The following is a 12,565-nucleotide window of genomic DNA, read 5'->3' as shown; positions in this document are numbered from 1 at the left end:
TGATTTCTTTTTCACTCACCTTTGAAGGTGCATCCACACGTGTTACTATGGCTGTAGTTCATGGATATAAACCAGTGGACTTGAGTGAATACAACATTTATCAGTCTGTGTCCAGTTAACACAAGGAAACCACACAGCAACACAAACAGAAAAAGTTATTATAAAGAATGATTCGTTAGACATGTGAAAAGATGTTCAGCATCAGTCACTACCAGGGAAATACAAATCAAAACCACAATGAGCTACCACCTCACACTTGTCAGAATGGCTAAAATTTAACAATTCAGGAAATAACTGATGTTGGCAAGGATGTGGATAAAGAAGAACCCTCTTGCACTGCTGGTGGGAATGCAAACTGGCACAGCCACTGTGGAAAAGAGTATGGGGATTCCCCCCAAAATTAAAAATAGAACCACCCTATGACCCAGAAACTGCACTACTAGGTATTTATCCAAAGGACACAAAAATGCTGATTCAAACAGGCACATGTACCCCAATGTTTACAGCAGCATTATCAACAATAGCTAAATTATGGAAAGAGCCCGAATGTCCATGCAATGGAATATTACTCAGCCATCAAAAAGAATGAACTCTTGCCATTTGCAACAACATGGAACTAGAGTGCACTATGTTAAACGAAATAATTCAGTCAGAGAAAGATAACTATATGATTTTGCTCATATGTGGAACTTGAGAAACAAGATAGATGAACATAGATGAAATCATTATTACACTATATGTTAACTAACTTGGATTTAAGTTTTTTTTTTTTTAAAGGATGATTAGTTACAATAACATTGCAGTAAGGAGATACTTCTAGTAAAAGGTAAAGGGAGCTCTAAAAAATATAAGCGTAGCGGACACAAGGAGCAGTCACTGTCTCTAGGGCTTAGATGGAGCAGCTAATGAACTTCCCCCACCCCACGGGCCTTACCAAATAGCAGAGAAGTCACTGCGGTGCTGTGCTCACAGACCTTGTGAAACTCCTCAGAAATTTGCACTCTAGGCTACTGTGGGAATTGTGATTGTGGGGAATTGTCTTGCCAGAGGCACTGCACTAGCAAACCAACCATGGGTGGTTTTAAAAGAAGCTCCTGGCTACTGTTCTGGTCGCCATGAATGGCAAGAAGCAAGTGCCAGAGGAGCAGCCTGGACCACAGGATGGGGCACCACAGGACGGCAGCACTGGCGAAGCCTTGTATGCTCTATGAGCCACGCGCTGAAGTCCTTTGCAGGCAGAGACCTGCCAGGTGAGCACATGGGAACCAGGAAGGAAAGCCCCTTCCTGCAAGGTCTCTACAATGCCTTCTACTGACAAAGTTTAACATCATGTCTCTCAGAAAAGAAAAAAATAATTTTAAAGGATCCAGACATCTTTACAAAGAGCGGGCAATGAAGAGTAAGTTTGCAGCAGAGAAGGAATAAATTGGACAGCTGACACATAACAGAATGTATTTATTCATTTTTCTGCTGGTGGGAGTTTGGAATGTTTTCTGTCTTTTGTTCCTACAAACATGTCTCCCAATGCAAATATACAAGAAATATCTTTTCGGGCAGCATCTATCCTAAATGAAATGTCTGGGTTGTAAAATATGTACATCTTTAATTTTACTGTGAAACTGTTACAAAGTGGTTTTATTCTCCTATATTCCCAATGGCAAAGTGATCATATTATATAAGAGAATAGAAATAAGAAAGACTGGCAGTTTAGAGAAATACAAAGAATTTAGTGTTTCTAGAAATGGAGTGTGTCTATACATTTAGCATCAGATCACGTAAGGCTTGGGAAGATACACTAAGGAGTGTTACTATTTTCCTGTATAAAAAGCCACGTAGTGGAGCACCTGGGTGACTCAGTTGAGCATCCAACTTTGGCTTAGGTCATCATCTCACAGTTCGTGAGTTCAAGCCCCACATCAGGCTCGCTGCTGTCAGCTCAGAGCCTGCCTCAGATCCTCTGTCCCCTTCTCTCTGCCCCTCCCCTGCTTGCACTTTCTTAAAAATAAATAAAGCTTAAAAAAAAAAAAAAAAGCCATGTAGTAAAGTTAAGCAGGGGAGAACAGGTAAGATTTACATTTTTGGAAGAATTCTGGCCTAGGCATACGTGGATTGGAAGGGCATTAACACAGCAAGGTATCACAACCTGAATTTTTTCTCATTACACCTATGCCATGTAGAGCTTCACCCTCAGAAAAGACAAGACTTCCCTTACTCTTCACATTTCATCTCTTCTGCAAAGACTTCCGGCATGTTCGCCCATTCCCTGCTATCTTTACCTCTACCAGTCATTAGGGACAAGTCTTGATCATTATTGTAGCTCTGGTCCTTCTATACCAGAATGCAGTCTGTAGCAACCACTCCTTTGTGAATAGTCAGTAGCGTGCATAGGAAGTTATGTCTGGGAGATGATGTGTTCGGCAAATGGTGGGGCTGGAAAGTGGTGTGCTTGGCACTAGGATTTCAGCAATGCCTTGTAATGGGATCTGCCTGAACATGCCTACTAAAGCTTTTATTGATGTCAGTGATACACAGTCAGACCATACTGTAGGTGATGCGTGGGCCCTGGAACAAGGTGAACAACACCATTCTAAAATATGAATAAAAACCCACATAGTGCTGAAAATTATGTGAATTTTCAGTTAAGTTGTAAGCATGCAATAAGCATCCCCCCAAAACTTTGTGCAATTGCATGGTTTAATAACGTATGTTGGCAACACATTATTGTTAATTGTCATTTACTGGAGGTTGTACAGGGACAGAAGCATAGCTTTGGGAGACAGATTGCTGGGTTCAAATGCTGCTTCTTTTACTTGGAATATGACTATGGGAAAATTATTAAAACTCTCTTAAGTTTCTTAATCTATGAAATGGGTATTAAACAATATTTCATAAGGTTGCTGTAAGGATTAAAAGAGCTGGTACATACAAAGCACTTAGAACAGTGCCCAGCATATAATTAGTAATCAAAACATGTTTAATATTGTCATTGGAATGGTATTTCTTGTTTAATAATTTTTTTAATTAATTTATTTTTGAGAGAGAGAGAGGGACACAGGGCATGAACAACGGAGAGGCAGAGAGAGAGGAGACACAGAAGTCAAAGCAGGCTCCAGGCTCTGAGCTGTCAGCACAGAGCCCCGATGCAGGGCTCGAACCCACAAACAGTATGAGATCATGACCTGAGCCAAAGTCAGACACTCAACTGACTGAGCCACCCAGGTGCTCCGAGTATCTCTTAATATGGCAATAAGCATCACTTTTTTTTGTTCTCTCTTCAGCATGATGATACAGTTGAATTAGAAGATACCTACTCTAATTTCCAACACTAAAATTCTGAATTATTGTTTATTCTTTTACATGCATCTTATAATTTACTTATTGTTTATTTCTACCTACTATAGTTGTAAGATGTGTTTCACCAAATTGCAGTTATATATTTCTTGTTGAGTGTGATTTAAAAATGAGTTGAGGGGCGCCTGGGTGACTCAGTTGGTTAAGCATCCGACCCTTGATCTCAGCTCAGGTCTTTCTTTCTTTCTTTCTTTCTTTCTTTCTTTCTTTCTTTCTTTCTTTCTTTCATGTTTATTTATTTTTGAGAGAAAGAGAGAGAGAATGAGCAGGGAAGGGGCAGAGAGGGGAGACACAGAATCTGAAGCAGGCTCCAGGCTCTGAGCTGTCAACACAGAGCCCGATGCAGGGCTCGAACCCATGAAACGTGAGATCATGACCTGAGCCGAAGTCGGATGCTTAACCGACTGAGCCACCCAGGCACCCCTCAGCTCAGGTCTTGATCTCACAGTCGTGAATTCACGCTGGGTGTCGAGCCTGCTTAAGAAAAGTGTTCTTTAAAAAAATAATAATAATAATTAAAATAAATAAATAAATATGAGGTGAATTAACTAACTTCGTGAAAAGAAAATACACCAAATAAATTTTACATTGATCTGGATTTTAATAACGAGAAAGTAAAATCATTTACTAAATTATACTGGCATGAAAGGATAAAGATGCTATTTATATTTTGGATAGCAACTTCATGATTATCCTAAGGCCAAATTTCACCGGTTTATAAAATTGGAAAGACAATGCATGAACTTTAAAGATGAACTGTGTTCTTATGTACTTCCTCAGTGAAGACCTTTCTTTCTCATTAATCTCCTGGGACAATCTCAGAACCATAATGGATTCCACAGTGCTGAAGGCAGTGCTGCTACCGGCTGTCTGCTGTGCAGTTAGAGGAGAAAGGTGTATGTGTAAGGAGGCATAGAGTGGTTTCACAGCGCAAAAGTCAAGTACCAAATTGGAATCATATATATAGAAAAGTAAGTCAATATGTCTACTAATGTTACTTTTTAGTCTCAGGGATAGTACTGTATATCTCCATCTTACTGTCATGGGTTATATTGATCTAAGGGTTAATGCCTTATACAATCGTCTGATAGGGAAGTTTATAAAACGTACACACTTTGGAAAACCGGAAAGGTTATTAAAAAGTCTAAAAGACATGGAATGCCATCTCTGATTATTAGGGCCTATTACCGTGATTTCTCACATTTCAATTCCTACACGATCCACTACATTTACTTGAGTAAATCAAAGCCTTCTGGGCATTTCAATAAATAATTTGGGGCTAACCAGGCGCTTGGGTGGCTCAGTTGGTTAACCTTCTGCCCCTCCCCCCACTCATGCTCTGTCTCTGTCTCTCTCTCTAAAAAATAAATAAACATTAAAAAAAATAATTTGGGGCTATTAATAAATCAAATTCAATGCCAAGTAGTAAAATTTTCAAGTAATTTAAATTTCATTTGTATTCAATCCGAAAAATGTATTTTAATCAAATAATTTAAATTCAGTTCAATTTATATTCAATCCAAATATACTCGAATGCTAAAATAAATTGAGATGAAGGAAGCAGTGAAATATGGAGAATACAACCATAAAATCAGAATAAAAGGGTGTGATTTAATATCTAGATGGATTGGGACTTACTAAACCTAAAAATTGGGGAAAAAATCTCAAAGTAAATGATGTAAACCACATGTAAACAGCATCCTGGGAAAAATATTTGCAATGAATATAACAAAGTGTTACCATAACTAGCTTAAGGGCTCTTTTAAATCAATAGTTTCAGTATTAATAATTAATCTCCACTTTTTTCCCTGAGGACGTATTTATGTATGTATGTGTGTGTGTTTAGATTAAGAGGAAAAGGAAATACAAGAATAAGGATAAGAACATAAATCCGAGGCACAAAGTAGTGGGAATATGCATACCTAAACAGCAGAAGTCTTAACCTCTACCCTTCTTAAAGGTCAGCCACAACTTTAAGATAAACATAAATCTATTGCTCAGGAAAAGGAAACAGAGAGGTCAATAAAATGGCAAGTTTACATGGAGTCAAGAGGATTACTGAACAAGAATAAATTAGGAGAACATGAGGAGGAGGTCACATAAAAAGTTAATCTGTATAATACATTGGCCAGAGTTGAAAGGATCCCTATTCTAGCAGATAAACCTCTCAACAGATGCATTTCATCAAAAATTCTTTGAGTCTTTGGGCATCTGGGTGGATCAGTCAGTTAAGCGTCTGACTTCGGCTCAGGTCATAATCTCATGGTTTGTGAGTTTAAGCCCACAGCTGACAGCTGTGACAGCTTAGAACCCGAAGAACAGCTCAGACAGCTTAGAACAGCGCTAACAGCTCAGAACCAGAAGCCTGCTTTTGATTCTGTCTCCCTCTCTCTGCCCCTCCCTCACTTGTGCGCGTGTGCTCTCCCTCTCTCTCTCTCTCTCTCTCAAAAATAAATAAATAAACTTAAAAAAACATGCTTTGAGTCTTTCTTGTTTTTCATAGTAATAGTTGTAAATAATGCTTCACAACAGTTCATTAACCCCTTACAAACTTATGATCTATAAATTTGTTTTGCTCAGTGATTTGGGAATTTGTCTAAAGCACTACAACTAATTTGTACATCAGAATATTGATCCAGTGATCTGCAGCCTTTTTTACGATTCTATACCTATAACTCAGTCCCCATAGGTGGTTCTGCTGTTGAGGAGCAAAGTTATCTTCAAAGTTATTCAGACTGTTCTTTGGTTTGTGAACACATTTTTAACTTTAAAAAAGCTCACAAACAGCAAAAAAGTAGTTCTTTATAATAAAACATATATATACCAAATGCGTATAAAGCTTTCTAATCTAAAGGACATATTTTTGACAGAACTCATGGCTTTTTATTTGTATCAGAGAATATTTATTTTTAATTGCCTTTTAGGAAAAACATCCAACAAATTAAAAAAAAAAAAAAGGATTCAGGGAGCCTGGTTCACTCAGTTAAGCATTCACTTTGGCTCATGGTTCCTGAACTCCCCCATTGGGCTTTCTGCTGTCAGCACAGAGCCCATTTCAGATCCTATCTCCCTCTCTTCCCCCTACCCCTGCTTCATGCTCTCTCTCTCAAAAATGAATAAACATTAAAAAAAAAAAAAGATGATCAGCATAGAGGATTCTGCTGGACCACAGAGGATGTTTAGGGCAGTGAGGCTACTCTGTATGAAACCATAATGATGAATACATTTTATTATAAATGGTCCAAATCCATAGGATGTACAGTACCAAGAGTGAATTCCTGGGTAAACTATGGACTCTGGGTGGGTGACAAGGATATGTCATTGTAGGTTCATGAATTGTAACAAATGCACTGCTCTGGTGAGGGATGTTGATAATGAGGGAGGTTATGCATGTATAGGGGCAGAGAGTATATGGAAAATCTCTGCACCTTCCCCTCAATTTTGCTGTGAACCTTAATTTGTTCTAAAGAGTAAAGTTTATTTTAAAAAAATATTCATGCAAGAGTCCTATTGTAGTTAATAGATTTTAGGTTTAGAATGGTCACTGAAAAGCATATGTGAAGTCACCTTATGTGGGCTTGAAAATATAAAATCAAATAACGACATCAGACAAACTGATCTAATTATCTACCACCAGCTGGTATTTGCTGATGTTTCCTTAATAGATTAGGTGATTATGTAAATCCGGGCAGAAGGACTTGAACTTGTGTTTACAGTTACAATAACCTAATCTTCTATTAAGAGTGTAACACAACATCTTAAGTGTCTAGTCTTTGAAAATTGCACAAAAAATCTGAACAATTAAATCCAGACCGCCACATTATCCAGAAAATAAAGACCCTCACTAATGCTCATTAGGATGCCAAGTTACAGTTACCAGTGAGTTCTGTCTTATAAAGCAACCAACCTGGCTAATCGACTTTTCCTCTAAAATTACCATCATGAGAACATTTATAATGCTTATCTTATGTTCTTGTTAAATGGAGCACCTGGGTGGCTCAGTCAGTTAGGCATCTGACTCTTGATTTCGGCTCAGGTCATGATCCCATAGTCATGAGATCAAACCCGGAGTAGGGCTCTGTGCTGATAGCATGGATCCTGCTTGGTATTCTCTCTCTCCCTCTCTCTCTCTGCCCCTCCCTCCCTCACATGCACTCTCTCTATCTCAAAATATATAAATAAATATTTTTAAAAATCAAGAATAAGGAGGCAAATGTATAAATTCCTTAGATGTAAGTAAGACAATAAGAGGATTTTATGAACAATATTATGCCTATGCACTTGACAATTCAGATAATATTAACAAACGCCTTGAAAAATATATCTTATAGAAGCTAGCAAAAGAAGAAATAGAAAATCTGAGTGGTATGATTTACATTAAAGATATTAAATTTATCGTTTAAAAAAAAACTTCTCACAAAGAAAACTCCAATGATCTCTTTCAGTGAAATCTTTCAAACATTTAAGAAAGAAATAACGCAAACTTCAGCAAAGTATTCTGGAGAAGTAAACTAATACTTCCCAACCCATAACTTTGATATCTAATCCTGCCAAGAGTATTACAAGAAGTGAAAATTATAGCACAGCCTCTAACATATATATTAGAGAGTATATATATATATGTATACATATATATATGTATATATATATATATAAAATCATTCTTATAGATGCAGGAAAAAAGCATTTGATATAACTCAAAGCTATATAAGAATGAAACACGTAAGAATATTCTTATGTGCTCCCAGGTAAGAATAGGAATGAAATAAGAATGTCTGCTATTTCCACTTCCCAACACTATTATAGATGACTTATTCAAAGCAATTAGACAAGAAAAAGAAATCACACTCCTTCAAGCAGTGAGCCTGACTTTATTTAAGATTTGGTAACCCAGGAAGCTGCAGTGCACTTATTTTATTTTATTTTTTCTCATTTTATTTTTTAGAGAGAGAGGGATAGAGTATGAGTGGGGGAGGGGCAGAGAGTGAGGGAGACACAGAATCCAAAGCAGGCTCCAGGTTCAGAGCTGTCAGCACAGAGCCTGACGTGGAGCTCGAACCCATGAACTACAAGACCACAACCTGAGCCCAAGTAGGACGCTTAACCCACTGAGCCGCCCAAGAGCCCCTGAGACCCACTTCTAATGGCTCTTGTAGCTGCTGCATTTGGGTTCTTGCTATGCAGTATTATGGATAATGCCAGTCTGATTGATACCTGGCTTTATGGTCTGAATTTGTCCTAAATTTTTCTGGCCAAAAGTTGTTCATATTCGTTGGAGAGCAGATGATCAGGCTAATTTGGGCTGTTTTTCCTATTGAAGTGTTTACATCTATTTCTAATTGCCCAAGTAGTACTGACAGCAGTTTTATAAGCTTTTGACCACCTTCTGGTAAAAAGACTCACCAACTATTCCCTCCAACCACACTGATGTCAACCTGGAATTCATTAGTGTTTGCTAGGAGCAGAGTTGAATGGCATCACCCGTGATTTTGAGGTGCAAAAATTTGGTGGAAGCCAGGCATTGGTTGTATTATAATCCATGGTGTCATCCAGATGGGTGTGTTGCTGCCTGGGTCCCGTTTCTCACAGTATCTGCCCCATGTGAGGCGAATGAAATGGAAGTCCTTTTTAACCTTGTCAGTGCAAACTATCCTTCATGGGAATCTCTAAGCATAATAAATTATCAATGCACTTTTGAAATTATTTTTTGATCCACTTTTTATTTCCAAAAAGGCCTGATATCTGTGATATTAGCATTTCCTTAGCCTAACAGAAGATACAATTTTTCAACTATACACTTTCAGATTTATGTTCATATTAGGTTTCTATCAAGCTAAGCCCATAAACCTTGGTGAATCCACATCTGTCAAATGTTCAAGAATTAGTCCATGATAGGAATAGATTTCTTCTAGTTTTTGGCAGGCTCATTGTTGGCTGCGGTAGGGAACTTAAGCCTTTTTAATCAATGTTTTTGTTTTGCAGGGTGCTCTTCCCACAGAAAGTTGAGGGGGAAAGAATGTCTGGAGTCAGTCAGCTGCTCTTTGTTTTCTTCTCCAGTTGTACACAGCAGATTTCTTTCTTTTTTTTTTATTAAATTTTTTAATGTCTATTTTTTTTTTGAGAGAGAGGGAGACAAAGTGTGAGTGGGGGAGGGGCAGAGAGAGAGGGAGACATAGAATCTGAAGCAGGCTCCAGGTTCTGAGCTGTCAGCACAGAGCCTGATGTGGGGCTTGAGCTAGTGAGCCATGAGATCATGACCTGAACCGAAGTCAGAAGCTTAACTGACTGAGCCACCCAGGAGCCCCAGATTTCTCTTTCTTATTTGAGACGTTATGGATTTCTTATTTCTCTATATATGCATTCATCTTCCCTACTAATTTATAATCTCTGATTCTAGGAGTTTTGTCTAACTTACCTTTGAAAACTAGGTAACTTCCCCCTTTGGGGGAAGGGAATTGAGAGGTTGTTATGGTACTCAGTAAAACTTACTCAGGATAGCAACTGCTTAATTACTATATTTATTATTTGAGGTAGGGATGAGATCACAGAGTGTGGTCTATAGGACTTTTATATGCTGTGTAAAGTGATCACAAATCCAGGAAATAATGGTGCAAACAAATGTTGGACAAATCCCTGTAAGGGAGCGCACCATTTAGCAACACTATAAGGGGGTTTCCTGCACACATAACCATTTAATTTTTATTGAAAGATGAGAATACTAGAAAATCCTTCCTCTCTATGCTTATGTAGAGGATATGCAACCTGTTAAGAAATGTTTGAGGCAATTTTCCCCAAATTAAAATTCCTGGAAAAGTCATCATGTACATATCTATATATACATATATATATATATATAGTATTTACTATTTCCTTTCCTTAATCTCCTTAGAATACATTTGACTAGCATAATTGCTAGTCAAATAATGCTTCTGAAGCTTATATTAATTTACAATCCTATGCATTCAGTAGTTACTTTACCTTTTTTAGTATATACTAGCTTTTATGTTTGGTTTCAACTTGATAATTTTTATTTTATTTTATTTTATTTTATTTTATTTTATTATTTTATTTTATTTTATTATTTTATTTTATTTTAAGTTCATTTATTTATTTTGTGAGAAAGAAAGAGAGCAGGGGAGAGGCAGAGAGAGAGAGAACGAGAATCCCAAGTAGGCTCTGCACTGTCAGCAGATGTCTAGCCTGATGCGGGGCTCAAAACTACAAACCGCAATATGATAACCTGAGCCAAAATCAAGAGTTAGATGCTTAATCAATTGAGCCACCAAGGTGCCCCACAATTTGATAATGAAAAAAAATAATAATGTTTATTTATTTTTGAGAGAGAGAGGGAGACACAGAATCTGAAGCTGCTCCAGTGCTCGCTTCGGCAGCACATATACTAAAATTGGAACGATACAGAGAAGATTAGCATGGCCCCTGCGCAAGGATGACACGCAAATTCGTGAAGCATTCCATATTTTTCAGAAAGTGAATTTAGAATAATAGTCATAAAATTAATCTCTGGGCTTGAAAACAATATAAAGGACAGCAGAGAATCTATTGCTACAGAGATCAAGGGACTAAGGAACAGCCAGGAGGAGCTGAAGCTGGCTCCAGACTCAGAGCTGTCAGCACAGAGCCCGACATGGGGCTCGAACTCACAAACTGTGAGATCATGACCTGAGCCAAAGTCAGACACTTAAGCTACTGAGCCACCCAGCTGCCCCAAATAATTTTTTTTCTTTCTTTTTAAAACTTTATTTAACATAACTATGCTTACAGAATACACTTATATTGGTTAATAGAATGCAATTTAAGTTTAACTTATCCTACACAATTTGGTCCAGAAACTTGGTACACAGTTTAAATGTTAAAAAAAAAAAATTACAATCTGGTTTATTTTCCATCTATTACAAATGTATATAAAAGATACTCCCGTCAAAGTTTCTAAAAGGTGATTTATTTATTTTTTTTAATTTTTTTTTTAATGTTTATTTATTTTTGACAGAGAGAGAGACAGAGCATGAGCGGGGGAGGGGTAGAGAGAGAGAAGGAGACACAGAATCAGAAGCAGGCTCCAGGCTCTGAGCTGTCAGCACAGAGCCTGACGCGGGGCTCGAACTCACAGACTGAGATCATGACCTGAGCTGAAGTCGGATGCCCAACCAACTGAGCCACCCAGGCACCCCTTCTAAAAGGTGATTTTTATTTAAACTTTTACTTTCAAAAATTCCTAGTAAGGTTAGATTATTTTCATGTTTATAAAAATAGGGCCTAAACTCCCACGCATTAGATAACTTAGTGAGACAACCTATAGGCAAGCATTGGTGATTTGTTAAACTGTGATAGGCATCAACAAAACACAGGCAGTATGGCACCTCTGTTAAAAATAATTTCCACAGCATGCACAGCATGATGACTATAGTTAACAATACTGTACTGCATGTTTGTAAATTGGGAAGAGAGGTCTTAAAAGTTCTCATCATGAGACAAAAATTATGTAACTATGTATTGTGATGGATGTTAACAAGACTTATCATGATCATTTTGCAATATATAAAAATACCAGATCATGTTGTAACACTTGAAACTAATATAATGTTATATGTTAATTATACCTCGATTAAAAAAAAATTTTCTGGGGACACCTGGGTGGCTCCGTCAGTTCAGTGTCTGACTCTTGATTTCAGGTTAGGTCATGATTGTGAGATTGGGCTCGCGTCAGGCTCTCCACTGACAGTGCAGAACCTGCTTGGGATTCTCATTCTCTCCCTCTCTTTCTGCCCCTTCCCCACTTGTACTCTCTCTCTCTCTCAAAATAAATAAATAAATTTTTTTAAAAGTAATTTTATTATTTTTTATATTTATTAATTCATAAATTTTAAAATTTATATTTTATAAGTATTTTTATTTTATGCATGTTATTAAAGATAATTCTGCACATAATTTTTGTGTAAATAGGTATTATCACCTTATATGATAATATAAGTGTGCACACACACACACAAATACACAAAGTATTTGGTTTAAAATTATTCACCAAGATACATAAGTCCACAAAATAGATTTTATTTTTACATGAACCAGTCATTAAAAAAATAGCCATCAAATATTTAAGGTATGAAAAACACTAGAAGAGTTAATTCCACCAACTATTACATATACAATTATTTAAAACCCAATTGAAATGCCTACGTGCCCTTTTTAAATATTT

The 12,565-nt window shown here is 37.2% G+C and overlaps 1 protein-coding gene and 1 non-coding gene across 2 annotated transcripts in view; both read left to right on the top strand.

The window, feature by feature from the left end:
- Positions 1-262, top strand: part of FOLH1B (folate hydrolase 1B) — a 68,030-nt gene extending 67,768 nt beyond the window's left edge. The window contains exon 20 of the mRNA XM_045483667.1: positions 28-262. The gene's annotated coding sequence lies outside the window, so the exon portion shown is untranslated. The remainder of the gene's footprint in view (positions 1-27) is intronic.
- A 10,464-nt stretch (positions 263-10,726) lies between these two features.
- On the top strand, positions 10,727-10,833 carry LOC123602870. The gene has a single exon (XR_006714624.1). It is a non-coding gene; the product is annotated as a U6 spliceosomal RNA (small nuclear RNA).
- The last annotated feature ends 1,732 nt before the right edge of the window (positions 10,834-12,565 follow it).

This window comes from Leopardus geoffroyi, chromosome D1 (genome assembly GCF_018350155.1).
Source record: "Leopardus geoffroyi isolate Oge1 chromosome D1, O.geoffroyi_Oge1_pat1.0, whole genome shotgun sequence".
Lineage (NCBI taxonomy): Eukaryota > Metazoa > Chordata > Mammalia > Carnivora > Felidae > Leopardus > Leopardus geoffroyi.
The sequence above is the reverse complement of the archived record's forward strand: the minus strand, read 5'-3'. Positions and strand labels throughout refer to the sequence as shown.